Genomic DNA, 13,237 nt, shown 5'->3' on the forward strand with positions numbered 1-13,237 from the left:
CAGACAGCCAGGAACTATCCTCCAAGTGGTGATTCAGGGAGGCAGGCTCTTTGCATCTTGTGGCTCCAGCATCATTAATGCGTGGCTTCCACTTTACTAGGGAAGAGAACATGGAGAGGGCAGTGGGAAGTCTTTATGAGCTGAGAGGTGGTGTCACCTACCCTTACACCCACATTCCATTGACCCAAACTCAAGTCATCTGGTCACATTTAACTGCAGAAAAAGGGCAGGAAAACTAGTTTAGCTGTGTGCTTAGAAGGAAAAGGAAGCAGGAGTCACAAATGTGTAGCCAGGCTCTGCCACCAAGATTCTTACATTCAAACAACTTATATTTAAGAATATAGTTGTCTCCCACAAATTGATTGCAAGGAATAAACAAAAGAAGACAGTAAAGTGTTCCTGTAAATTTTAAAGGATTGATAGATACATATGCCAATCACAATGGTACACCTTATTCAGATTCTGCTTTAAACAAAAAAATATAGCAATTCTGAGACAGAAGTTTGAATATTGATTATATATCTGATACATGTATATTAAAATGTTTAAAGATAAATTAATGCACTGTCTGGGTTATCCTTCAAAAATAATACCAGGGGGCTTCCCTGGTGGCTCAGTGGTAAAGAAGAGACATGTGTTTGATCCCTGATCTGGGAAGATCCTACATGCTGAGGAGCAACTAAGCCCATGGACCACAATTACTGAGCCTGTGCTTCTAGAGCCAGGGAGCCGCAACTACCGAACCCACACGCCACAGCTACTGAACCTGCACAGCCTAGAGCCCCTGCTCTGCAACAAGAGAAGCCAACACGATAAGAAGCCCGCACATTGTCAGCTAGAGAGTAGCTCCTGCTCGCCACAACTAGAGAAAAGCCTGTGCAGCGACGAAGACCCAGCACAGCCAAGATGAAACAAATACAATTTAAAATAATAATATGAGAACAAAGAGAAGACAATTGAAACAAAATTGGCCATGAGTTGATCACTGTTGAAGTTGAGTTACAAGTATACCAGTCTATTTTTATAGAGGATTGAAACTCTCCATAATATTTATGCATGAAAGAATACAGTTGTAATTCTAGGTACAGTGCTCAGCCTCTCCTCCCTGTGGAACTATTGCCAGGCCTGCCCTTCACCTAAGGAAAAGTTCTGTGCCATACTCTCTGAAAAGTTCAATTTCTCCAGGGAAACTTCTTATTGTTTCAAAAACTTTGTAACTAAATCTTGGTCTTTGCTTATATTTGCTCAGCATACAGCAGCGTCACTGATTTCTGCTGGAGGCTTTGTTTACTCACCGCTGTGCCAGGTGCCGGCCATGCTGGGGATGCTGTAGCTCCCTGCCTCTCTCCTCTGGGCCCTTGCTGTGAGCATAGATAGGCGAGCATTCCCCAGTGAAGGATGTTTACTGAAAGTCCCTTCTGGTCAGAAGAATCATTTCCTGGTGGGAAAAGAGCAATAAGGAGCTGAACTCATACAGTATTTTCTTTCTGTGTTATGTGTAAACACATATCAAGAAGTGCAACTTAAAGAAGTGACTATGCATCACTTTATAGGTAATGTTGGCAAGTAGAGAGTAGGCTTTAAATGTGCAGTGGTAAAACTGAAGAAGCATTTATCCTTATTCACCATTCTCCTTTCTGTCTTACTAAAAATCACACCAGTACTTAGTACATTCTCCTGGACCAGGTCCCCTAAGTTCTCCTGATTCCAGGGTGCACTGTCAACAACTCTTCCAAAGAGATTTTTTCCCCAAAAAATCTCCCACTGCCAAGGGACATTTGTCTCTACTTACTCTCCATCTCCTCTCAATTTACACAAAGACTCAAAACTAGAAGCCCAGGTTAGTTCTTCACATCCATTTCCTCTGCATAACCAGATTCTCCCCAAATCCCAGCTTTCTTCTCCATCCCCAAGACACTCCCTTCTTCCTCATCTTCACAGCCACATTTATTGGGTCCCAGCCATTTCTTGTCTTTCTTGCAAGAAGCTTTCTTTTTCTTCTTGCCTTCAAGCCTCCTATTTTCTTCTTGCCCTTTCTTTAACTCTTTCATGTTTAGGGCTTGAAATGAATTTGCTATACTGCCTTTTAATTCCCATATGCCCCACACTTCGAACGTGATTTCTCTGGATCCCTTCAACTTCAGCATGTCTCCCCATACACTCCCCAGATGGACACATGCTACCACCTCAGTTTCTCTAATTTAGCACCTCCCAGGTTCTAGAACCCTTTGTCCAGTTGCAGCAACTGGACAAAAACCAGGGTAGACTGAGTCTGCAGGCTGCAGACACTTTTAGTTATTCCTCTACCTTTCATTGAAGATTTTTAAATACAATCTTCAACCTCACCTCCACCATTCTCAGTTCAGTTCAGTCGCTCCGCCGGGTGGGACTCTTTGCGACCACATGGACTGCAGCACGCCAGGCTTCCCTGTCCATCTCCAATTCCCGGAGCTTGCTCAAACTCATGTCCATCGAGTCAGGGATGCCATGCGACCATCTTATCCTCTGTCCTCCCCTTCTCCTCCTGCCTTCAGTCTGTAGTATAAGGAAAGTATGGTGTGAACTTGCTCGCAAGTGTTAACGAGGAAACAGTGCCACCTAGAGGTAGTGGCAGAAATAATTAATTGAAGATCTCTAGGAGGAACTGCCGACATAAAAGAATTTCTCCCAGTCCCTCTGCAAACTTAATTGCTAATTTCGGAGAATTTGTGATAATTTTGAAGTGAATGACCATCTACAGTTGTTACTTTTTCTCTATACTTCTCAAACAGAATTATCAGGAAAGGAGCATCCTTTGGAGGCAGATGGAGGTGACGCAGCACACATAAGAAAGAGGGAAGTACAGGTGATTTAGGAATTGAGAATTCGATTTCAGTGCTGTCTCCACTACCAACAGGTTGTGTGAAGTCACCTAACCCTTTTAAACTGTTTCCTGAAAAAGAGATGAGCTCTGAGCTCCCTTACAATACCCAGATTCCATAGTTTTAGATGCCTGTGTGAGTGATTGTGTGTGTTTGTGTTTGTCATATGGATATACACAGTCATCCACACATACAAACAACCACACAGCAAAAAAAAAAAAAACAGGATACCTTCCTAATTTGCTTCCCATCTGTCTCTGGGAAATAGCTTAAGATCATCCATCAGTATCAGACTCTAGAAAAATAGAGATGAACCTGCATTTAAAGGCCAGGAGGAAGAGAACTGGACGGTTCATCTCTAAGTCTGTGGGTCCTCACTGGCAGTGGCCACAAAAAGAAAGCACACAGGAGACACTCAGTGTCCCCAAGCAGAGCAGAAGCCATGCAGCAGGTTCAAGTCTTCCGAGAGTGTCACCAGTGACGAATATCTCCTCCGAGCTATTCAGACCCCAGAAAGCTGAGTTATCATGAAAGCTCACCATGACTGCGTGTCCCGCCACCACACCTAAGTCTCAAAATAAAAAGCAGCCTGTTTAAAAACAAACAAGATGAAAACCCACCTCTCCTGGAGAACAGGAATCATCACAGAAGAGAAGGACAGTAATAATAACTTATTTCATACAGAGTAATTAATAGTCGCAAAGCATTATACACATGGCAAAATGCCCGTCTCAAAGGGAGAGGAACATATGGTATCACTAAACACATTCATAACAAAGAAGCAAAGAATAGTTAAACAGAAGGTTTCGGTTCCTGAAGCCGGCATATTTGGACTGTCCCTCATGGTAGTCTAATTTTAAATCAGGACAGGTTTTATAAGATGGGCCCATATTTGAGCAAGGTCAAGCACTGCCAATGACTATTGTTAGAACACGAGCTCTCCCTTCTTCCCCAGGCCCCTTCTTTTTCTTCCTCTCTCCCTCTACCTATTCTGCCCATGTCTAGAATATTTCCGGTAAACTCAGTAAATTAAACTAATATTCACTTAACCAGTATTTACCAATACATAGTATCATTTTTTAATGATAGATACAAATGGCATATAAATGTATTACAAAATGCATCACCATACTGGTTATGCAAGATATGAAAATGTAAAAATAATAGGCACCATTTCTTCCTACTAAGATCACCAAGAAAACTTAAATAATAACACCAAATTCCAGCACAATCATGGTGAAACTGTAGTTGCATGTTGGAATAGATCTGACAAACTGTTTCAAGACCTAAAAACAATGACACCCTTCAAGCAAATAATCTCACTCTTGGGAATGTCTTCTGATTAAATAGAAGAGCAACTGGAAAAGCATCATGTACATAAGAAAAAATTTTTAATTATTCAGCTTTGAGGAACGGATTTTGTCATAGCCATTAAAATTTGAAAATCTTTTTATATAACTATCATAAGAAAGAAGAAGACAAAATAATGAACTGCCAAAAGAATACCTAAATGTTTAAGAACCATTTATGTTCAGGTATCATAAAGACTTCCCTGGTGGGTCAGACGGTAAAGCATCTGTCTACAATGCGGGAGACCTGGGTTTGATCCCTGGGTCGGGAAGATCCACTGGAGAAGGAAATGGAAATCCACTCCAGGACTATTGCCTGGAAAATCCCATGAACAGAGGAACCTGGTAGGCTACAGGCCATGGGGTCGCAAAGAGTCGGACACAACTGAGCGACTTCACTTTCACTTTCTTTCATCATAAAGTCAGGACACTTAACCATAATTGCAGGGCTTAGGATTAAGACAATAAGGGAAGAATCTGTCAGAAGCAGAGAAAATACTCTTTTCAACAGGAGTAGCAGCTATAGTTGTCTGATATGAGAGAATTGTATTAAGGACTCTTAGGGCATTTGAGTAACAAGCTTTTACACAGTGACACCAGCCCTTATTTTTGGTTTTCTTCTGGGAAAGGGCATTGCAAAAAAATTACCAAAATTAGGTGGAGAGCAAACATTTGCATGAAAAAACAATTTAAATAAAATAAGTTTCAAAGACAGCCTCGAATACCTCCCAAAATAGCAGACTATAAAAGAAGAAGCATGAAGCATTCATTTTCCAGTTTTTTCCTTTTGGGGTGAGAAAAGCACAACTACAAACTGAGTGATGTAATTCAAGCAAGCAGAGAAAGCCTCTGGGCTGGCCTGGGTGCAAGACAGCCGGTGGGGGGTTCACAGCCCAATTCAAGTTTCTACAGGTTTCTCCACTTCCCCAGTTCAAAGAACCATGTCATTTTCTACAGGAAAATCAGATCTTTTCAGTCCTCAAAGAAGTGTGCTCTTTATGGTAAATTCCACAAGTAAATATCCTAAGATTTACCAAATTGTTTATCAAATTTAATCACGAAAGCTGTCAAGAGTCCTTTTTATGCTGTTTCATTCTATAGTTGGTTGATGGTTGAAGTTGCTCAGTAGTGTCCGACTCTTTGCGACCCCATGGCCTGTAGGCTACCAGGCTCCTCTGCCCATGGGATTTTCCAGGCAATAGTCCTGGAGTGGATTGCCATTTCCTTCTCCAGGGGATCTTCCCAACCCAGGGATCAAACCTGGGTCTCCCACATTGTAGACAGACGCTTTACCTTCTGAGCCAAAAAGTACATGCTTCAAATTCTTTTTCTGTTCTCCTGAATACCTTCCTCCTCTCTAAATTTTCAGTGAAAGCAATAAATCACAAGTCAACATAGACAATTATCTCTGGAGGTGTAGGGAAAACAACATACCTCCTCCTTCCCCTCCACGGTTTTTACGCTGTAAGTGTTTGGTGGTGCTCCTGCAAATTAAAGCAAGGAGAAGCTGCAGTTTAAAAGGTGGTTTCCTCACTTCAGCCTTTGATTCTTTTGATCAATTAGTCATTTTTTCACGGTATGTTTCTTAGTTTTGCTGCCAAGATGATCTCACACCTTCTCATCAGTGAACGGCCACTGAAAAGGGGAACCCGTCCATGTAAATAGAGTCCTGCCTGTGACTTTTTGTCTTCCTTACTCTAAGGAAAAGGAAGGCCAGAGAGACTGGGGCCATCAGTAAGAAGCCAAGATTACAGACGAGCCTGGTATGCAGACATGGGTGTCTACAAGAAAGAACAGAAATGCTGTAGACAGGCAAAGTGGGATAAAAACCCAGTAGCATCCACTGGGTAGAACAATGATGTTACTGTTCAAGTGTTACGCTGTTGTGCAATTGCCATATTTCAGAAGATGAGATTTCACCCATCATAAAACCAGATTTATATATCATAACAAATTGTAGAACCTACAATTGTTTACAAGGGAAAGAAAATAAATTGGCAACAAATGGACAAACTGGGAGACCTCCTTCGTACTTTCTTCATAAATTACATTTTGCTGAAAACTAAAAACCCTTTTTTAAAAAGCACAGCCATATTCAAATATTCAGGTTTGTCATGTCCTGAGCCCACCAGCACACAGAGGCCCGGCTGGCTTTAGCGAAGTGCATGACTGCAGCACGGCTCCTGGGAGGCGGCCAGCATCTGGTCTTACTGCCTGAGCATCACCCAGAGACCAGGAAGAAATGGGAATTCTCAGCCCGAACCCAGACCTCCTGAGTCAGAATCTCTGTGATCAGGGCCAAGGTGTCTTGAGTATTTCCAGGCCCTCTGGATTCACATGTGAGCTAGTTTGAGGACCACCAGCAGCAACAAAGTATTATTCACAAATGAACTTCTACTCACCCAGGATGGGAATTACATTCAGTTTTGCAAAACATCTTGTAACTCTGCTCAGGCGCCTGAGGTTCCTCCTTAGAGCGGACGCAGCTACAGCTTATAGAGTCATTCCATCTCTGCACCTAGGGGATAGTCACATTTTCCTAGATTGTGGAAACAAGTTCCTAGGCACCGGAAGAGCAGAAGAGTTTTTACAGAGAGAGAAAGCCAGCTCTCCATCACTTACCACCCTGCCTTCCTTAGAGGCACCAGTCAGGCCAGCATAACTAATCATGCAGAGGTGACTTCTGACATGGGGGCTGTCCAGGAGAGCAGAGGGGTGGCTGTTTGAGCTGGAACATTGGAGCCTTGGTGGGGTGAGAAAAGGAGGGGGAGGAGGGGAAAAAGAGAGGGGAAGGGGCAGAGGAAATGGGCAAGGGAGGGGAAGAGAGAGGGAGGGAGGGAGAGAGGGGAAGAGGCGGAAGAGAAGAGAGAAAGGGAGGGGAAGAGAGAGAGGGAGGGGAAGAGAGGGAGGGAGGGGAGTAGAGAGAGGGAGGGGAAGAGAGGGAGGGAGGGGAAGAGAGAGAGGGAGGGGAAGAGAGGGAGGGAGGGGAAGAGAGAGAGGGAGGGGAAGGGGGGTGGAGGGGGAAAGGGAGCAAGGAAAGAGTTGGGGAGAGGGTAGGAAGAAGGAGGAAAGGGATACAGGCTTCATAGTTTTAACCAATGGGCCTTAAGTGCAACCCATCTTCTCCAAACCTTGATTGTATCACTCAGGAAATAAGCAAGTTGAGCTCCATAACCTCCAATACCCCTTCCACATCTCACATCCTGTCACTGAGCCTTGGCCAAATCACTTTTTGGATCTTGTGTTCTCCCCCCATAAAACAAGAGCAGCTGACGTTATAGGGTGGCGAGAGTGGCCATCCATACCAGCTCATCCCTATACCACCTATGTGACCCCTTAGAAAAAATCATTTCTCTGAGCATTGAGAACTGATCTACATGTAAGAGTAAAGTGTGTACCTCCCTCCTAGGGCTCCTGGGCAGATGAAGTGAAACCATCTTTGTCATCTTCCCAGATCAGGTCTGGTGGCTGCTGGCTAAAAAATAAATATTTGTGTCAATCCCTTCTCCCTTTTTGTGATGTAAAAATCACAGGAGATGCACACAAAGCATTACTCAAACGCGGTGTGAAGGCTCTGCGATAGGACAACAAGCTAAGTGATCTCTGAGGGCTCCTCCACCTCTAATTCCACCATCACGGACACACAACGGTTTTTTGACATGATGATCTAATCGCAACCTGTGTTAGCACTTGATTTTACATCTGCATGCATTGTAATTAAATACATTGCCATTAGAAGCTCGCTAAATTACCTTTGCGTGGTGTAAAAGAAAAAATAGAACCGAGAAACTGATTGATCTCTGTAAGCTGCCAGGTTGGTCCTAACTCCCAGGTGGTATTACCTAAAATAGTATTGTTAATTTTTGATATAATCACAAAAGAACAGAAAATCCCCTTTGGGGTTGGAGTTTTTCTGAGAAAAGTGTGTGAAAATGTTGAAGAATCCTCCTATACTTTCAATAGTCTGTTAAGAGGAAGAGAGTTCAGGTTTGTCCTAAAGAGGCCAAGGTATGCATAAGGTCTGGATAGACATTCAGTAAATACTTGCTGAGGTTGCTGAGGTCTTAGCACTTTCCATTGCCTCTGATTGATGCCCCAGGTGAGAAGGGCTGCCCCTTTTGGGTGATGTGCCAAGTACAGTGGTTCTCTTTGGATATGAAAAAAAATGAAGAAATTGGGATTTATGTATGCTAAATTATATATATATATATAGCTGCTATATAGATATAGATACAGATATAGAGCAGCAGTCCTAAAACTGAGTGTAATCTACATACACTGCTGAGGTTCAAAGATGGCTAAGTGCCCAGGCCTCTGAGGGACTCCACGGAAAGGGATGCAGGCTAAGGGAGTCCTGAGGATGATCAACCTTCTCAGGTCACTGGGGACTTCCCCGGTCTTAGCAGGGTGGGGTCTCTGTCTGAGAAACTCCATCCCAGGAGATCAGGAAAGCTGGTCATCCGTGGAGCACAGCGTGCTTGGCCCAAGAACAAAGCCTCAGCCGGGATCTGAGCATGTGGAGGTGTTCCTCACTCAGCTTTGCCATGCTGGCCCAGCCTTTCTACTTCCTTCCCAACAGACAGAGTTGGATCCGTATTGGGAACTAGAAACACTAAGGAAAACCCAGAGTCCTGGCTCGCTGTGCAGACACCAGCGGCCTCATTTAGGACCTTCTGCAGGTGTGTGTGTAGCGCTGCAAAGGAGTCTGCCCTTGGTCAGTAAGCAGGGCCAGGGTGGCATTGGGACCATGGTGGGACTCAGCAACAGCCATCTAAGAGAGAGGGATGCCTGCCAGATGGGGGTACCTGCGAAGGTGCCAGTGCCGGTGATAGAGCAGGAAAAGGACGATACTCGGGACTCCTAGGCAGCCGCCTGGGAGAGCTCTGTCTCTGGAAGCCTGCCTTACTAGGACAGGTAAGAGCCGGGAAAGTGTCTATCTACTTTTTAATTATTGTAATTGACTTATAAATACAATGCAGTTCTATATAGAACCAGAAGGGGGGTGCTTCCCTGGTGGCTCAGTGGTAAAGAATCCTCCTGCCAATGCATGAGATGCAGGTTTGATCCCTGATCCAGGAAGAGCCCACGTGCTGGGGAGCAACTAAGCCCATCTGCCACAGCTATTGAGTCTGTGCTCCAGAGCTGGGAGCCACAACTATTGAACCCACATGCTGCAACCAGCCTTTCCGGAAGCAGATTCTTTATTATTACTGACATCGTTGTGTTAGTCACTCAGTCGCGTCTGACTCTTCGCAACCCCATTGACTGCAGAGTGCCAGGTTCCTCTGTCCATGGCATTTTCCAGGCAAGAATACTGGAGTGGGGTGCCATTTCCTTCTCCAGTTATTGACACTGATACTCAACAAATGCTTATTTTATAAGTAACTCAGGCCCGAAGAGGTTCGTGTCGTCTCATGCTCAACACCACCCGGCTCGCATTTGGAGCAGAACCTAGAATGTGGGTTTGGGTGGTGGACACAATTGCTGTTTCCCACTGCCTTCCCCAATGAAATCCTGTTCATTAAACAGCTAGCCTCATTCTCACCCCTGTTTCTGAGACAAGCAACATTCCCAGGACCCACTCAGGCTGCCTCTTTCCCATCTGCCAGCAGGAGGAGCCTCAGCAGAGCCCTCACGGCCCAGCCCCCTCCGACCCTGTCCTTGTCGTGTTCGGAGATAAAAATACAAGCTGATTGCCTATAACCTATCTTTTGTTTCTGAAGGCTTCTTACTATCTATAAGAAGAATCACAAGGACAGAACAAGAGAGAAATTATGGACATGTAAGGAGATCCAACCAGTCCATCCTAAAGGAAATCAGTCCTGAATATTCATTGGAAGGACTGATGCTGAAGCTGAAACTCCAATACTTTGGCCACCTGATGCAAAGAACTGACTCATTGGAAAAGACCCTGAGGCTGGGAAAGATTGAAGGTGGGAGGAGAAGGGGACGAGAGAGGATGAGATGGTTGGATGGCACCACTGACTCAATGGACATGGGTTTGAGTCATCTCCAGGAGTTGGTGATGGACAGGGAGGCCTGGTGTGCTGCAGTCCATGGGGTCACAAAGAGTCAGACACAACTCAGCAACTGAACTGAACTGAACTGTAGTAGAAAGAGAGGCCCAATCCTAAAGATGCATTTAGGTTCTTAGTCACTAACTGTGCAACCTTAAGAAAATCACTTAACCTTTCTGATTCTCCTTTTCCCTGCTGTGAAATAATGGACCCTATGAAACAGAGAAACAAAGGTGAAGATGGGTGCTTGCAAAAACTGAAAAGGAAGAGGAATGGGGACAGGGGAGCTGAAAATTCAGAAGTCCAGGTAAATCCATTTCAACCGGTACAGAGAATGGTAGGTCTTGAGGAAAGGGGAGAAAGTACAGAGTTCCCAGAAATCTCAAGCTCTCGTGCTGCAGATCTCGTGGGCAATCGAAACACCCAGGCCCAAGGCGAAATGACTGTCCCAGCTATGCACAGCGGCTCTCCACGGAAGGAGAGCCAACTGGGTATCGCCTGCCTGCTGCCTCCCAGTCTGTGTGCCCTCTACCACTCGGCTCCTCTTTCTTTCCTCCAGAAACTTGGCATCGGAACTGATTTCAAGCAATATCCAACCCAAATCACACCTCAAAATCTGGTCCTCCTACTAAGCGTGAAAATCACAGCTAGGGAGTGTGTTGCCACAACAAATTTTGACCTATAAGACGTAAACTTTCTTTTATTGGAGGATAATTGCTTTACCCTGTTGTGTTTGTGTCTGCCATACCACAAGGTGAATCAGCCATAAGTATATGTATGTCCCTTCCCTCTTCAGCTTCCCTCCTCACCCTCCCCATCTCACCCCTCTAGGACATGACAGAGCACCAAGCTGAGCTCCTCATGCTATACAGCAGCTTGCCACTAGCTATCTATTCTACATGTGTGCCTGTGTATTCAGTTACTCAGTCATGTCTGACCAGACTTCACGGACTGTAGCCTGCCAGGCTCCCCTGTCCATGGAATTCTCTAGACCAGAATACTGGAGTGGGTGGCCATTCCCTTCTCCAGGGGATCTTCCTGACCCAGGGATTGAACATGCATCTCCTGTGTCTTCTGCACTGGCAGGTGGATTCTTTACCACTATGAGTGTATATATGTCAATCCTACTCCAAAAAAGACAGTTAGTATATTACAGAGCCCCAGTTTGAGTTCCTTGAGTCATACAGCAAATTCCCATTGGCTATCTATTTACATATATTAGTGTATATGCATCCATGCTGCTGCTGCTGCTGCTTCTGCTAAGTCGCTTCAGTCGTGTCCGACTCTGTGCGACCCCATAGACGGCAGCCCACCAGGCTCCTCCATCCCTGGGATTCTCCAGGAAAGAACACTGGAGTGGGTTGCCATTTCCTTCTCCAATGCATGAAAGTGAAAAGTGAAAGTGAAGTCGCTCAGTCATGTCTGACTCCTAGCGACCCCATGGACTGCAGCCCACCAGGCTCCTTCATCCATAGAATTTTCCAGGCAAGAGTACTGGAGTGGGGTGCCATTGCCTTCCCCGTTGCGTCCATGCTACTCCCTCCATTTATCTCAGGGAGGGAGATTCAAGAGGGAGGGGACATATGTACACCTATGGTTAATTTATGTTGATGTATGCCAGAAATCAAACCAATATTGTAAACCAATCATCAATCAATTAAAAATAAATATATATATATATATATATATATATATATATTTTTTTTTTTTAAGGGCTTCACTTGTGCTTCAGCTGGTAAAGAATCCGCCTCCAATGCAGGAGACCTAGGTTCGATTCCTATGTTGGGAAGATCCCCTGGAGAAGGGAATGGCCACCCACTCCAGTATTCTGGCCTGGAGAATTCCATGGACTGTATAGTCCACGGGGTTGCAAAGAGTCAGACATGCCTGAGGAACTTTCACATTAAAAAAAAAAAAAATCAGTGATCCTCCCCACTAACAAAATAAAACAGAAAAGGGAAGGAGGGAACGGTAGGAGGCAGGGAAGGGAGGAGGAGAGCTGAGAGTTAATACCTAAGTAACTTCATCCAGCATCTTTAAGTAACTTCATCCAGCATCTTTACAGTTACAGAAAATGAGCAAGAGGGCAAGCGCTTGCAGGATCCAGATACACACTTAGAAAATGCAGATGCTGACTGCCTCTAGTAATTAAGGGGTCTCACTTCCTCTCAGGGGCAAAAGGAGAGATGAACAAGACCAGAGGCAAATACCAGAGTCTGAAGATTCTTAGGTGGATAGAAAACCCCGCCCTTTAAGGTAAAAAAGAGACGAACGTTGTGACTCGGAACGTTGTGCCTGGGATTAGCTTGAGGCAAAGACAATCTTCCAGTAGCCCAGTGACAGAATAGATGGAGATGGCATATACCCACTACAAATAAAACGCTGCCAGGTAACACTAGGCAAAACCTATGTGTGCAGCAAAGTTATTTGTCTTGGGCTTTTAGAATGATCCCTTGCTGCTGCTGCTGCTGCTGCTGCTGCTAAGTCACTTCAGTCGTGTCCAACTCTGTGCGACCCCATAGACAGCAGCCCACCAGGCTCCCCCATCCCTGGGATTCTCCAGGCAAGAACGCTGGAGTGGGCTGCCATTTCCTTCTCCAATGCATGAAAGTGAAAAGTGAAAGTGAAGTTGCTCAATCGTGTCCGACTCTTAGCGACCCCATGGACTGCAGCCTACCAGGCTCCTCCGTCCATGGGATTTTCCAGGCAAGAGTACTGGAGTGGGGTGCCATTGCCTTCTCCAATGATCCCTTAGGGTCTTCTATTTCTCCCAGGACTATTTCCTGCAGTGCTCACTATTGTAAAATACATTCATTGAGTATTCACTGACATTTGCACAGAACTGGTATAATTTCTCATGAGCCTACATAATTTTTTCTCATTCCTATGTAATTCTTTCTTTATAATTTTATCCTCATTCTTCCTTTGAAAGATAGGCTTTTTCCTGAAATAATCCCACCTTAGTTAATAGAAGCCATTCTGTGCACAAACATTTACTCCTCAAAGTTAC

General features: G+C 44.8%; 1 long non-coding RNA gene across 2 annotated transcripts; it reads right to left on the reverse strand.

Annotated features, from left to right (window-relative positions):
- Positions 1 to 986: 986 nt before the first annotated feature.
- Positions 987 to 6,956, reverse strand: LOC129620805 (uncharacterized). Of its 2 annotated transcripts, XR_008698729.1 has the most exons (5): positions 6,833 to 6,956; positions 6,613 to 6,728; positions 5,645 to 5,694; positions 2,347 to 2,535; positions 987 to 1,438 (listed from the first exon to the last, which is right to left on the reverse strand). It is a non-coding gene; the product is annotated as an uncharacterized LOC129620805 (long non-coding RNA). The 2 variants fall into 2 exon arrangements; XR_008698730.1 differs by lacking the exon at positions 5,645 to 5,694.
- Positions 6,957 to 13,237: the final 6,281 nt, after the last annotated feature.

This window comes from Bubalus kerabau, chromosome 10, assembly GCF_029407905.1.
Source record: "Bubalus kerabau isolate K-KA32 ecotype Philippines breed swamp buffalo chromosome 10, PCC_UOA_SB_1v2, whole genome shotgun sequence".
Lineage (NCBI taxonomy): Eukaryota > Metazoa > Chordata > Mammalia > Artiodactyla > Bovidae > Bubalus > Bubalus kerabau.